Source organism: Salminus brasiliensis, chromosome 4 (assembly GCF_030463535.1).
Source record: "Salminus brasiliensis chromosome 4, fSalBra1.hap2, whole genome shotgun sequence".
Lineage (NCBI taxonomy): Eukaryota > Metazoa > Chordata > Actinopteri > Characiformes > Bryconidae > Salminus > Salminus brasiliensis.
In genome coordinates, this window is record NC_132881.1 from 16931334 (window position 1) to 16943844 (window position 12511).

A 12511-nucleotide genomic window follows, 5' to 3' on the forward strand; every position below is an offset into this window, starting at 1 on the left:
CTATATCAATACAATATAGCTTGAGGCAAACTCAAAAACATTCTCTTCCATACAAACTTCACACAGCCAGCAAAAACAACTTCCCTGATTAGGAACCTCTGCATTTTCCAGAAACAAATAACATCAACTCTGAAAGCTTGTCACGCAGAATGTACACACAAAACTTAGCATCTTTTGTTTACCCTTCAGGTTCCGTTTAAACATCTTTTAATGGATCAGTAAACATCATTCTGATTCAGAAAAGCCTAAAATCCTACATTTCAAACTGCTTCATCTCACTTTTCACAAATACATGCAGAATCTTCTGCAGCACAAATATGTTCCAATACCCCAACATCAAACAGAATATTTCTGAAAGTTTAAAATTGCTATTAATTAGGTAAAAAGACTAGAGAAAATCTTGCAAATAAAAGTACAAAAAGGTAGTAGACAGAGCTATAAAGAAGAGGAAACAATCTTGACTCTGGTGGGACTCAAACCCACAACCTTTGAATTGCTCCAGCTATTTATCTAGAAGTCCAATGCGCTATCCACTGCACACACCAAAGCTCTGCATACTGTTAGTCATAGTCTGACACCAATAAAAAAGGGTTGATTTACTCATTGTAGCAGTTACTGATTAAAGATTACCCAAGGAAAAGGCACCGCTGGGATTCAAACCCAGGATCTCCTGTTTACTAGACAGGCCCTATAACCAACTAAGCCACGGCACCCTACCTGACCGGTCTTCTATATCAACACAATATAGCTTCAGGCAAACTCAAAAACATTCTCTTGCATACAAACTTTACACAGACAGCAAAAACAACTTCCCTGATTAGGAACCTCTGCATTTTCCAGAAACAAATAACATCAACTCTGAAAGCTTGTCTCAATTGCTTAAACCTATCATATACATGTACAGAGTACTAGACCTTGTCACGCAGAATGTACACACAAAACTTAGCATCTTTTGTTTACCCTTCAGGTTCCGTTTAAACATCTTTTAATGGATCAGTAAACATCATTCTGACTCAGAAAAGGCTAAAATCCAACATTTCAAACTGCTTCATCTCACTTTTCACAAATACATGCAGAATCTTCTGCAGCACAAATATGTTCCAAGACCCCAACATCAAACAGAATATTTCTTAAAGTTTGAAATTGCTATTAATTAGGTAAAAAGACTAGAGAAAATCTTGCAAATAAAAGTACAAAAAGGTAGTAGACAGAGCTTTAAAGAAGAGGAAACACTCTCGACTCTGGTGGGACTCGAACCCACAACCTTTGAATTGCTCCAGCTATTTATCTAGAAGTCCAATGCGCTATCCATTGCGCCACAGAGCCCAGGTGTAGAAACGGGTTCCTTGGCCAACCTTCCTATAAAATAACAGTAGTGCTGCTAATATTTGAGGCAAATAATAAATTTACTATGCATATGTAAATCCCAGTGGTCTGATGATTATCTGCAAGTCTAAGCACACACCAAAGCTCTGCATACTGTTAGTCATAGTCTGACGCCAATAAAAAAAGGGTTGATTTACTCATTGTAGCAGTTACTGATTAAAGATTACCCAAGGAAAAGGCACCGCTGGGATTCGAACCCAGGATCTCCTGTTTACTAGACAGGCACTATAACCAACTAAGCCACGGCGCCCTACATGACTGGTTTTCTATATCAATACAATGTAGCTTCAGGCAAACTCAAAAACATTCTCTTGCATACAAACTTTACACAGACAGCAAAAACAACTTCCCTGATTAGGAACCTCTGCATTTTCCAGAAACAAATAACATCAACTCTGAAAGCTTGTCTCAATTGCTTAAACCTATCATATACATGTACAGAGTACTAGACCTTATCACGCAGAATGTACACACAAAACTTAGCATCTTTTGTTTACCCTTCAGGTTCTGTTTAAACATCTTTTAATGGATCAGCAAACATCATTCTGATTCAGAAAAGGCTAAAATCCTACATTTCAAACTGCTTCATTTCACTTTTCACAAATACATGCAGAATCTTCTGCAGCACAAATATGTTCCAATACCCCAACATCAAACAGAATATTTCTGAAAGTTTGAAATTGCTATTAATTAGGTAAAAAGACTAGAGAAAATCTTGCAAATAAAAGTACAAAAAGGTAGTAGACAGAGCTATAAAGAAGAGGAAACACTCTAGACTCTGGTGGGACTCGAACCCACAACCTTTGAATTGCTCCAGCTATTTATCTAGAAGTCCAATGCGCTATCCATTGCGCCACAGAGCCCAGGTAATGAAACGGGTTCCTTGGCCAACCTTCCTATAAAATAACAGTAGTGCTGCTAATATTTGAGGCAAATAATAAATTTACTATGCATATGTAAATCCCAGTGGTCTGATGATTATCTGCAAGTCTAAGCACACACCAAAGCTCTGCATACTGTTAGTCATAGTCTGACACCAATAAAAAAAGGGTTGATTTACTCATTGTAGCAGTTACTGATTAAAGATTACCCAAGGAAAAGGCACCGCTGGGATTCCAAGCCAGGATCTCCTGTTTACTAGACAGGCGGTACAACCAACTAAGCCACGGCACCCTACCTGACTGGTTTTCTATATCAACACAATATAGCTTCAGGCAAACTCAAAAACATTCTCTTGCATACAAACTTCACACAGACAGCAAAAACAACTTCCCTGATTAGGAACCTCTGCATTTTCCAGAAACAAATAACATCAACTCTGAAAGCTTGTCTCAATTGCTTAAACCTATCATATACATGTACAGAGTACTAGACCTTGTCACGCAGAATGTACACACAAAACTTAGCATCTTTTGTTTACCCTTCAGGTTCTGTTTAAACATCTTTTAATGGATCAGCAAACATCATTCTGATTGAGAAAAGGCTAAAATCCTACATTTCAAACTGCTTCATCTCACTTTTCACAAATACATGCAGAATCTTCTGCAGCACAAATATGTTCCAATACCCCAACATCAAACAGAATATTTCTGAAAGTTTGAAAATGCTATTAATTAGGTAGAAAGACTAGAGAAAATCTTGCAAATAAAAGTACAAAAAGGTAGTAGACAGAGCTATAAAGAAGAGGAAACACTCTCGACTCTGGTGGGACTCGATCCCACAACCTTTGAATTGCTCCAGCTATTTATCTAGAAGTTCAATGCGCTATCCATTGTGCCACAGAGCCCAGGTGATGAAATGGGTTCCTTGGCCAACCTTCCTATAAAATAACAGTAGTGCTGCTATTATTTGAGGCAAATAATAAATTTACTATGCATATGTAAATCCCAGTGGTCTGATGATTATCTGCAAGTCTAAGCACACACGAAAGCTCTGCATACTGTTAGTCATAGTCTGACGCCAATAAAAAAAGGGTTGATTTACTCATTGTAGCAGTTACTGATTAAAGATTACCCAAGGAAAAGGCACCGCTGGGATTCGAACCCAGGATCTCCTGTTTACTAGACAGGCGCTATAACCAACTAAGCCACGGCGCCCTACATGACTGGTTTTCTATATCAATACAATATAGCTTCAGGCAAACTCAAAAACATTCTCTTGCATACAAACTTTACACAGACAGCAAAAACAACTTCCCTGATTAGGAACCTCTGCATTTTCCAGAAACAAATAACATCAACTCTGAAAGCTTGTCTCAATTGCTTAAACCTATCATATACATGTACAGAGTACTAGACCTTGTCACGCAGAATGTACACACAAAACTTAGCATCTTTTTTTTTACCCTTCAGGTTCTGTTTAAACATCTTTTAATGGATCAGCAAACATCATTCTGATTCAGAAAAGGCTAAAATCCTACATTTCAAACTGCTTCATCTCACTTTTCACAAATACTTGCAGAATCTTCTGCAGCACAAATATGTTCCAATACCCCAACATCAAACAGAATATTTCTGAAAGTTTAAAATTGCTATTAATTAGGTAAAAAGACTAGAGAAAATCTTGCAAATAAAAGTACAAAAAGGTAGTAGACAGAGCTATAAAGAAGAGGAAACACTCTAGACTCTGGTGGGACTTGAACCCACAACCTTTGCATTGCTCCAGCTATTTATCTAGAAGTCCAATGCGCTATCCATTGCTCCATAGAGCCCAGGTGAAGAAGTTGGTTCCTTGGCCAACCTTCCTATAAAATAACAGTAGTGCTGCTAATATTTGAGGCAAATAATAAATTTACTATGCATATGTAAATCCCAGTGGTCTGATGATTATCTGCAAGTCTAAGCACACACCAAAGCTCTGCATACTGTTAGTCATAGTCTGACACCAATAAAAAAAGGGTTGATTTACTCATTGTAGCAGTTACTGATTAAAGATTACCCAAGGAAAAGGCACCGCTGGGATTCCAAGCCAGGATCTCCTGTTTACTAGACAGGCGGTACAACCAACTAAGCCACGGCACCCTAACTGACTGGTTTTCTATATCAACACAATATAGCTTCAGGCAAACTCAAAAACATTCTCTTGCATACAAACTTCACACAGACAGCAAAAACAACTTCCCTGATTAGGAACCTCTGCATTTTCCAGAAACAAATAACATCAACTCTGAAAGCTTGTCTCAATTGCTTAAACCTATCATATACATGTACAGAGTACTAGACCTTGTCACGCAGAATGTACACACAAAACTTAGCATCTTTTGTTTACCCTTCAGGTTCTGTTTAAACATCTTTTAATGGATCAGCAAACATCATTCTGATTGAGAAAAGGCTAAAATCCTACATTTCAAACTGCTTCATCTCACTTTTCACAAATACATGCAGAATCTTCTGCAGCACAAATATGTTCCAATACCCCAACATCAAACAGAATATTTCTGAAAGTTTGAAATTGCTATTAATTAGGTAAAAAGACTAGAGAAAATCTTGCAAATAAAAGTACAAAAAGGTAGTAGACAGAGCTATAAAGAAGAGGAAACACTCTTAACTCTGGTGGGACTCGATCCCACAACCTTCGAATTGCTCCAGCTATTTATCTAGAAGTCCAATGTGCTATCCATTGCACCACAGAGCCCAGGTGAAGAAACGGATTCCTTGGCCAACCTTCCTATAAAATAACAGTAGTGCTGCTAATATTTGAGGCAAATAATAAATTTACTATGCATATGTAAATCCCAGTGGTCTGATGATTATCTGCAAGTCTAAGCACACACCAAAGCTCTGCATACTGTTAGTCATAGTCTGACGCCAATAAAAAAAGGGTTGATTTACTCATTGTAGCAGTTACTGATTAAAGATTACCCAAGGAAAAGGCACCGCTGGGATTCGAACCCAGGATCTCCTGTTTACTAGACAGGCACTATAACCAACTAAGCCACGGCGCCCTACATGACTGGTTTTCTATATCAATACAATGTAGCTTCAGGCAAACTCAAAAACATTCTCTTTCATACAAACTTTACACAGACAGCAAAAACAACTTCCCTGATTAGGAACCTCTGCATTTTCCAGAAACAAATAACATCAACTCTGAAAGCTTGTCTCAATTGCTTAAACCTATCATATACATGTACAGAGTACTAGACCTTGTCACGCAGAATGTACACACAAAACTTAGCATCTTTTTTTTTACCCTTCAGGTTCTGTTTAAACATCTTTTAATGGATCAGCAAACATCATTCTGATTCAGAAAAGGCTAAAATCCTACATTTCAAACTGCTTCATCTCACTTTTCACAAATACTTGCAGAATCTTCTGCAGCACAAATATGTTCCAATACCCCAACATCAAACAGAATATTTCTGAAAGTTTAAAATTGCTATTAATTAGGTAAAAAGACTAGAGAAAATCTTGCAAATAAAAGTACAAAAAGGTAGTAGACAGAGCTATAAAGAAGAGGAAACACTCTAGACTCTGGTGGGACTTGAACCCACAACCTTTGCATTGCTCCAGCTATTTATCTAGAAGTCCAATGCGCTATCCATTGCTCCATAGAGCCCAGGTGAAGAAGTTGGTTCCTTGGCCAACCTTCCTATAAAATAACAGTAGTGCTGCTAATATTTGAGGCAAATAATAAATTTACTATGCATATGTAAATCCCAGTGGTCTGATGATTATCTGCAAGTCTAAGCACACACCAAAGCTCTGCATACTGTTAGTCATAGTCTGACGCCAATAAAAAAAGGGTTGATTTACTCATTGTAGCAGTTACTGATTAAAGATTACCCAAGGAAAAGGCACCGCTGGGATTCCAAGCCAGGATCTCCTGTTTACTAGACAGGCGGTACAACCAACTAAGCCACGGCACCCTAACTGACTGGTTTTCTATATCAACACAATATAGCTTCAGGCAAACTCAAAAACATTCTCTTGCATACAAACTTCACACAGACAGCAAAAACAACTTCCCTGATTAGGAACCTCTGCATTTTCCAGAAACAAATAACATCAACTCTGAAAGCTTGTCTCAATTGCTTAAACCTATCATATACATGTACAGAGTACTAGACCTTGTCACGCAGAATGTACACACAAAACTTAGCATCTTTTGTTTACCCTTCAGGTTCTGTTTAAACATCTTTTAATGGATCAGCAAACATCATTCTGACTCAGAAAAGGCTAAAATCCTACATTTCAAACTGCTTCATCTCACTTTTCACAAATACATGCAGAATCTTCTGCAGCACAAATATGTTCCAATACCCCAACATCAAACAGAATATTTCTGAAAGTTTGAAATTGCTATTAATTAGGTAAAAAGACTAGAGAAAATCTTGCAAATAAAAGTACAAAAAGGTAGTAGACAGAGCTATAAAGAAGAGGAAACACTCTTACCTCTGGTGGGACTCGATCCCACAACCTTCGAATTGCTCCAGCTATTTATCTAGAAGTCCAATGTGCTATCCATTGCGCCACAGAGCCCAGGTGAAGAAACGGATTCCTTGGCCAACCTTCCTATAAAATAACAGTAGTGCTGCTAATATTTGAGGCAAATAATAAATTTACTATGCATATGTAAATCCCAGTGGTCTGATGATTATCTGCAAGTCTAAGCACACACCAAAGCTCTGCATACTGTTAGTCATAGTCTGACGCCAATAAAAAAAGGGTTGATTTACTCATTGTAGCAGTTACTGATTAAAGATTACCCAAGGAAAAGGCACCGCTGGGATTCGAACCCAGGATCTCCTGTTTACTAGACAGGCACTATAACCAACTAAGCCACGGCGCCCTACATGACTGGTTTTCTATATCAATACAATGTAGCTTCAGGCAAACTCAAAAACATTCTCTTTCATACAAACTTTACACAGACAGCAAAAACAACTTCCCTGATTAGGAACCTCTGCATTTTCCAGAAACAAATAACATCAACTCTGAAAGCTTGTCTCAATTGCTTAAACCTATCATATACATGTACAGAGTACTAGACCTTGTCACGCAGAATGTACACACAAAACTTAGCATCTTTTGTTTACCCTTCAGGTTCTGTTTAAACATCTTTTAATGGATCAGCAAACATCATTCTGATTCAGAAAAGGCTAAAATCCTACATTTCAAACTGCTTCATTTCACTTTTCACAAATACATGCAGAATCTTCTGCAGCACAAATATGTTCCAATACCCCAACATCAAACAGAATATTTCTGAAAGTTTAAAATTGCTATTAATTAGGTAAAAAGACTAGAGAAAATCTTGCAAATAAAAGTACAAAAAGGTAGTAGACAGAGCTATAAAGAAGAGGAAACACTCTAGACTCTGGTGGGACTCGAACCCACAACCTTTGAATTGCTCCAGCTATTTATCTAGAAGTCCAATGCGCTATCCATTGCTCCATAGAGCCCAGGTGAAGAAGTTGGTTCCTTGGCCAACCTTCCTATAAAATAACAGTAGTGCTGCTAATATTTGAGGCAAATAATAAATTTACTATGCATATGTAAATCCCAGTGGTCTGATGATTATCTGCAAGTCTAAGCACACACCAAAGCTCTGCATACTGTTAGTCATAGTCTGACACCAATAAAAAAGGGTTGATTTACTCATTGTAGCAGTTACTGATTAAAGATTACCCAAGGAAAAGGCACCGCTGGGATTCCAAGCCAGGATCTCCTGTTTACTAGACAGGCGGTACAACCAACTAAGCCACGGCACCCTAACTGACTGGTTTTCTATATCAACACAATATAGCTTCAGGCAAACTCAAAAACATTCTCTTGCATACAAACTTCACACAGACAGCAAAAACAACTTCCCTGATTAGGAACCTCTGCATTTTCCAGAAACAAATAACATCAACTCTGAAAGCTTGTCTCAATTGCTTAAACCTATCATATACATGTACAGAGTACTAGACCTTGTCACGCAGAATGTACACACAAAACTTAGCATCTTTTGTTTACCCTTCAGGTTCTGTTTAAACATCTTTTAATGGATCAGCAAACATCATTCTGATTGAGAAAAGGCTAAAATCCTACATTTCAAACTGCTTCATCTCACTTTTCACAAATACATGCAGAATCTTCTGCAGCACAAATATGTTCCAATACCCCAACATCAAACAGAATATTTCTGAAAGTTTGAAATTGCTATTAATTAGGTAAAAAGACTAGAGAAAATCTTGCAAATAAAAGTACAAAAAGGTAGTAGACAGAGCTATAAAGAAGAGGAAACACTCTTAACTCTGGTGGGACTCGATCCCACAACCTTCGAATTGCTCCAGCTATTTATCTAGAAGTCCAATGTGCTATCCATTGCGCCACAGAGCCCAGGTGAAGAAACGGGTTCCTTGGCCAACCTTCCTATAAAATAACAGTAGTGCTGCTAATATTTGAGGCAAATAATAAATTTACTATGCATATGTAAATCCCAGTGGTCTGATGATTATCTGCAAGTCTAAGCACACACCAAAGCTCTGCATACTGTTAGTCATAGTCTGACGCCAATAAAAAAAGGGTTGATTTACTCATTGTAGCAGTTACTGATTAAAGATTACCCAAGGAAAAGGCACCGCTGGGATTCGAACCCAGGATCTCCTGTTTACTAGACAGGCGCTATAACCAACTAAGCCACGGCGCCCTACATGACTGGGTTTCTATATCAATACAATGTAGCTTCAGGCAAACTCAAAAACATTCTCTTGCATACAAACTTTACACAGACAGCAAAAACAACTTCCCTGATTAGGAACCTCTGCATTTTCCAGAAACAAATAACATCAACTCTGAAAGCTTGTCTCAATTGCTTAAACCTATCATATACATGTACAGAGTACTAGACCTTGTCACGCAGAATGTACACACAAAACTTAGCATCTTTTGTTTACCCTTCAGGTTCCGTTTAAACATCTTTTAATGGATCAGCAAACATCATTCTGATTCAGAAAAGGCTAAAATCCTACATTTCAAACTGCTTCATCTCACTTTTCACAAATACATGCAGAATCTTCTGCAGCACAAATATGTTCCAATACCCCAACATCAAACAGAATATTTCTGAAAGTTTGAAATTGCTATTAATTAGGTAAAAAGACTAGAGAAAATCTTGCAAATAAAAGTACAAAAAGGTAGTAGACAGAGCTATAAAGAAGAGGAAACACTCTCGACTCTGGTGGGACTCGAACCCACAACCTTTGAATTGCTCCAGCTATTTATCTAGAAGTCCAATGCGCTATCCATTGCGCCAGAGAGCCCAGGCGAAGAAGTTGGTTCCTTGGCCAACCTTCCTATAAAATAACAGTAGTGCTGCTAATATTTGAGGCAAATAATACATTTACTATGCATATGTAAATCCCAGTGGTCTGATGATTATCTGCAAGTCAAAGCACACACCAAAGCTCTGCATACTGTTAGTCATAGTCTGACACCAATAAAAAATTGTTTGATTGGGTTGATTTACTCATTGTAGCAGTTACTGATTAAAGATTACCAAAGGAAAAGGCACCGCTGGGATTCCAAGCCAGGATCTCCTGTTTACTAGACAGGCGCTTGTTGTGTTGACTTGTCGTTCAGAGTCAGACATTAACCACACACGATTATGGAACAGAGAGCTTACTATTTTGTTTATTCTTCCCCTCCTTTCCTCTCTTCTTTCTCTTACCTCAAACAGTCCACTAGTGCTCCCCAGTGTCCTAAATCCGTAACAACGAATTTGTTTAATATATGCATTAAACACATTGCATATGGACACAACATCTTCCCCCTTGAACAAAGAATACCTTCTTGTAACTCAGAAGAACCTGACAGTATTATTAATGTAACAGTAATGCTTTAACTAAAACCTGAATATTGTAAATCACATTTTATATGATACATTCGCTGGCCATGGAGCAGTTCTGATGGGGATACTCCAGTGGTTGAATGAGGAGTTACTCTGTAGTCCCTCAGGTAAGTTCTCAGGAATGACTTCCAGGGTTCTCCTTGAATGGATGCAGTCTGTAAGCAGTCCTTAACACTTCTGTTGAATCTCTCAACTTCTCCATTAGCTCTTGGGTAGTACACTGAAGATCTCAGGTGTTGTATTCCACTCTCTTTGAGAAAGTCAGCAAACAAGAGAAATTGAGGACCATTGTCACTTATCAGCGTCTTTGGGATTCCTTATCGAGAGAAAAGGGCAGTCAGGAACTGTATAATAGTAGCTGTGTCAACGCGGTGAGCAAACGCTACTTCAGGCCATTTACTAAAGTAATCTACCAGTGATATGGCAAATCTACAATCAGGAGGAGCTTTCTCAAATGGGCCTATGATGTCTACGGACACCTTTTCCCAAGCAGCAGCTGGTAGGGGAACTGGTTGCAGTGGAGCATCATGGGTGACAGTTGTCTTGTCATTCTGTTGGCAGGTTGAGCAGTTCTTAATGCATATTTCTATCTGAGAGTCCATTTTGGGCCACCAGTACAACTCTCTAAGGCGTTGTTTGGTACGCACAATACCCTGGTGGGTTTCATGGGCTAGCACAATGAGTCTTTTCTGCAATGACTCTGGCACAAGTAATCTGTGAGACCCTCTGACTATGCATTCATTCATGACAGCAAGTTCATGGCGAATAGGAAAGTATGGCTGTATGTTAAGATCGAGTGTAGACTTCCGTGATGGCCAGCCTCTCTGTATCTGTGCACGGAGTTTAGTGAGCACTGGACAGTCATTACATTCTGAACGGAAGTCTTCCTCAGACACAGCACTCAGGTCAGTGAGTATGGCAGCCACTGACTCAATCTCTTCTGCGTATGCAGTGTCAGTTTCAGGCAGTGGGAGTCTCGACAGGCAGTCAGCAACATGGTTCAGGGACCCTGTTCTGTATTCAACGTCGTAGTCAAACTCTAGGAGACGAGCAGACCATCGGGTAATGCGGAGACCAGCACGGTTATTGCCTTTGGTAGTCAGCAGCGTGGTAAGTGCTTGGTGATCAGTGCGTAACAGGAATCTCCTTCCCCACAGCCATGTCCGCCATTCCTCGGCAGCCCAGACGCAAGCTAGCGCTTCCTTCTCGACTATAGAGTATTTCCTCTCTGCCTCAGAAAGACTGCGAGATGCAAAAGCAACAGTCTGCTCTGCCCCGTTACTGTCCATCTGAGTCAAGACTGCACCTACCCCATAGTCTGAGGCATCTGTTGAAACAATGGTTGACTTACTGGGGTCAAACATCACCAGTGCAGTGCTATGCACAATCAACTGCTTGACTTGCTTAAATGCTGCTTGAGCTGTCTTGTTCCAGTGAAATGAACAATCTTTTCAAAGAAGAGCTCTCATGGGCTCAACGACAGTTGCGTAATTTGGCACAAACTTGCTGTACCATGCACTCAGGCCAAGGAAAGAGCGCAAGGTTGCAGGATCGGAAGGGGACGGTGCATTCAGAATAGCAGCAACGTGAGAGTCATCTGGCAGCAGACCCTCTGGTCCAATCTTTTGACCAAGGAAGCTTAGTGTGGTTTGCCGGAGTTGGCATTTGTTAACATTGAGCTTCAGTCCAGCATCATTGATTTTGCGCAACACCGCACTCAGGTTGGCGTCATGCTCCGCCTCTGACGATCCATATGTAATGACGTCATCAAGGTAGCATTGCACCCCCTTCATGCCACTGAGAATCTGCATCATCATCTTTTGGAAAGCTGCTGGGGCTGAACACAGTCCATATGGGACTCTGCAGTACCGGTACAGTCCTTCATGTGTAATGAAAGCAGTGAGCCCCCTACTCTCTTCATGCAGCGTCAGTTGATGGTAAGCAGATTTCAAATCCAGAGTTGAGAACATCACGGCGCCACGCAGTTCTGACAGAATGTCCTCAATCAGTGGCAATGGATGGCTATCCCTAATCACAGCCTTGTTAAGTTCCCTCAGGTCAACACACATGCGTATGCCACCAGTTCTCTTTTTGGTGACCACAATTGGAGAGACCCATTCAGACGCATCAATTTTCTCAATTATGCCGTGTTTTTCCAGGTCCTTGAGTTCCTCGGAGACAGCATCGCGAACTGAGAGAGTTAAGTGTCGGAGGTTCTGTCGTACAGGCTTCACATCAGGCCGGAGCTTCACTTTGTGCACGAAGTTTCTCGCACATCCGAACGTGGCAG

At 39.8% G+C, this 12511-nt stretch overlaps 7 non-coding genes across 7 annotated transcripts; all 7 read right to left on the minus strand.

Moving 5' to 3' along the window:
* Positions 1 to 1236: 1236 nt before the first annotated feature.
* Positions 1237 to 1326, minus strand: trnar-ucu (transfer RNA arginine (anticodon UCU)). The gene is given in 2 exon segments: positions 1237 to 1272; positions 1290 to 1326. It is a non-coding gene; the product is annotated as a tRNA-Arg (tRNA).
* Positions 1327 to 1562: 236 nt separating this feature from the next.
* On the minus strand, positions 1563 to 1636 carry trnat-agu (transfer RNA threonine (anticodon AGU)). Its single transcript has one exon. It is a non-coding gene; the product is annotated as a tRNA-Thr (tRNA).
* A 523-nt stretch (positions 1637 to 2159) lies between these two features.
* On the minus strand, positions 2160 to 2249 carry trnar-ucu (transfer RNA arginine (anticodon UCU)). The gene is given in 2 exon segments: positions 2160 to 2195; positions 2213 to 2249. It is a non-coding gene; the product is annotated as a tRNA-Arg (tRNA).
* Positions 2250 to 3408: 1159 nt separating this feature from the next.
* Positions 3409 to 3482, minus strand: trnat-agu (transfer RNA threonine (anticodon AGU)). The gene has a single exon. It is a non-coding gene; the product is annotated as a tRNA-Thr (tRNA).
* Positions 3483 to 5255: 1773 nt separating this feature from the next.
* On the minus strand, positions 5256 to 5329 carry trnat-agu (transfer RNA threonine (anticodon AGU)). The gene has a single exon. It is a non-coding gene; the product is annotated as a tRNA-Thr (tRNA).
* A 1773-nt stretch (positions 5330 to 7102) lies between these two features.
* Positions 7103 to 7176, minus strand: trnat-agu (transfer RNA threonine (anticodon AGU)). The gene has a single exon. It is a non-coding gene; the product is annotated as a tRNA-Thr (tRNA).
* A 1771-nt stretch (positions 7177 to 8947) lies between these two features.
* Positions 8948 to 9021, minus strand: trnat-agu (transfer RNA threonine (anticodon AGU)). The gene has a single exon. It is a non-coding gene; the product is annotated as a tRNA-Thr (tRNA).
* Positions 9022 to 12511: the final 3490 nt, after the last annotated feature.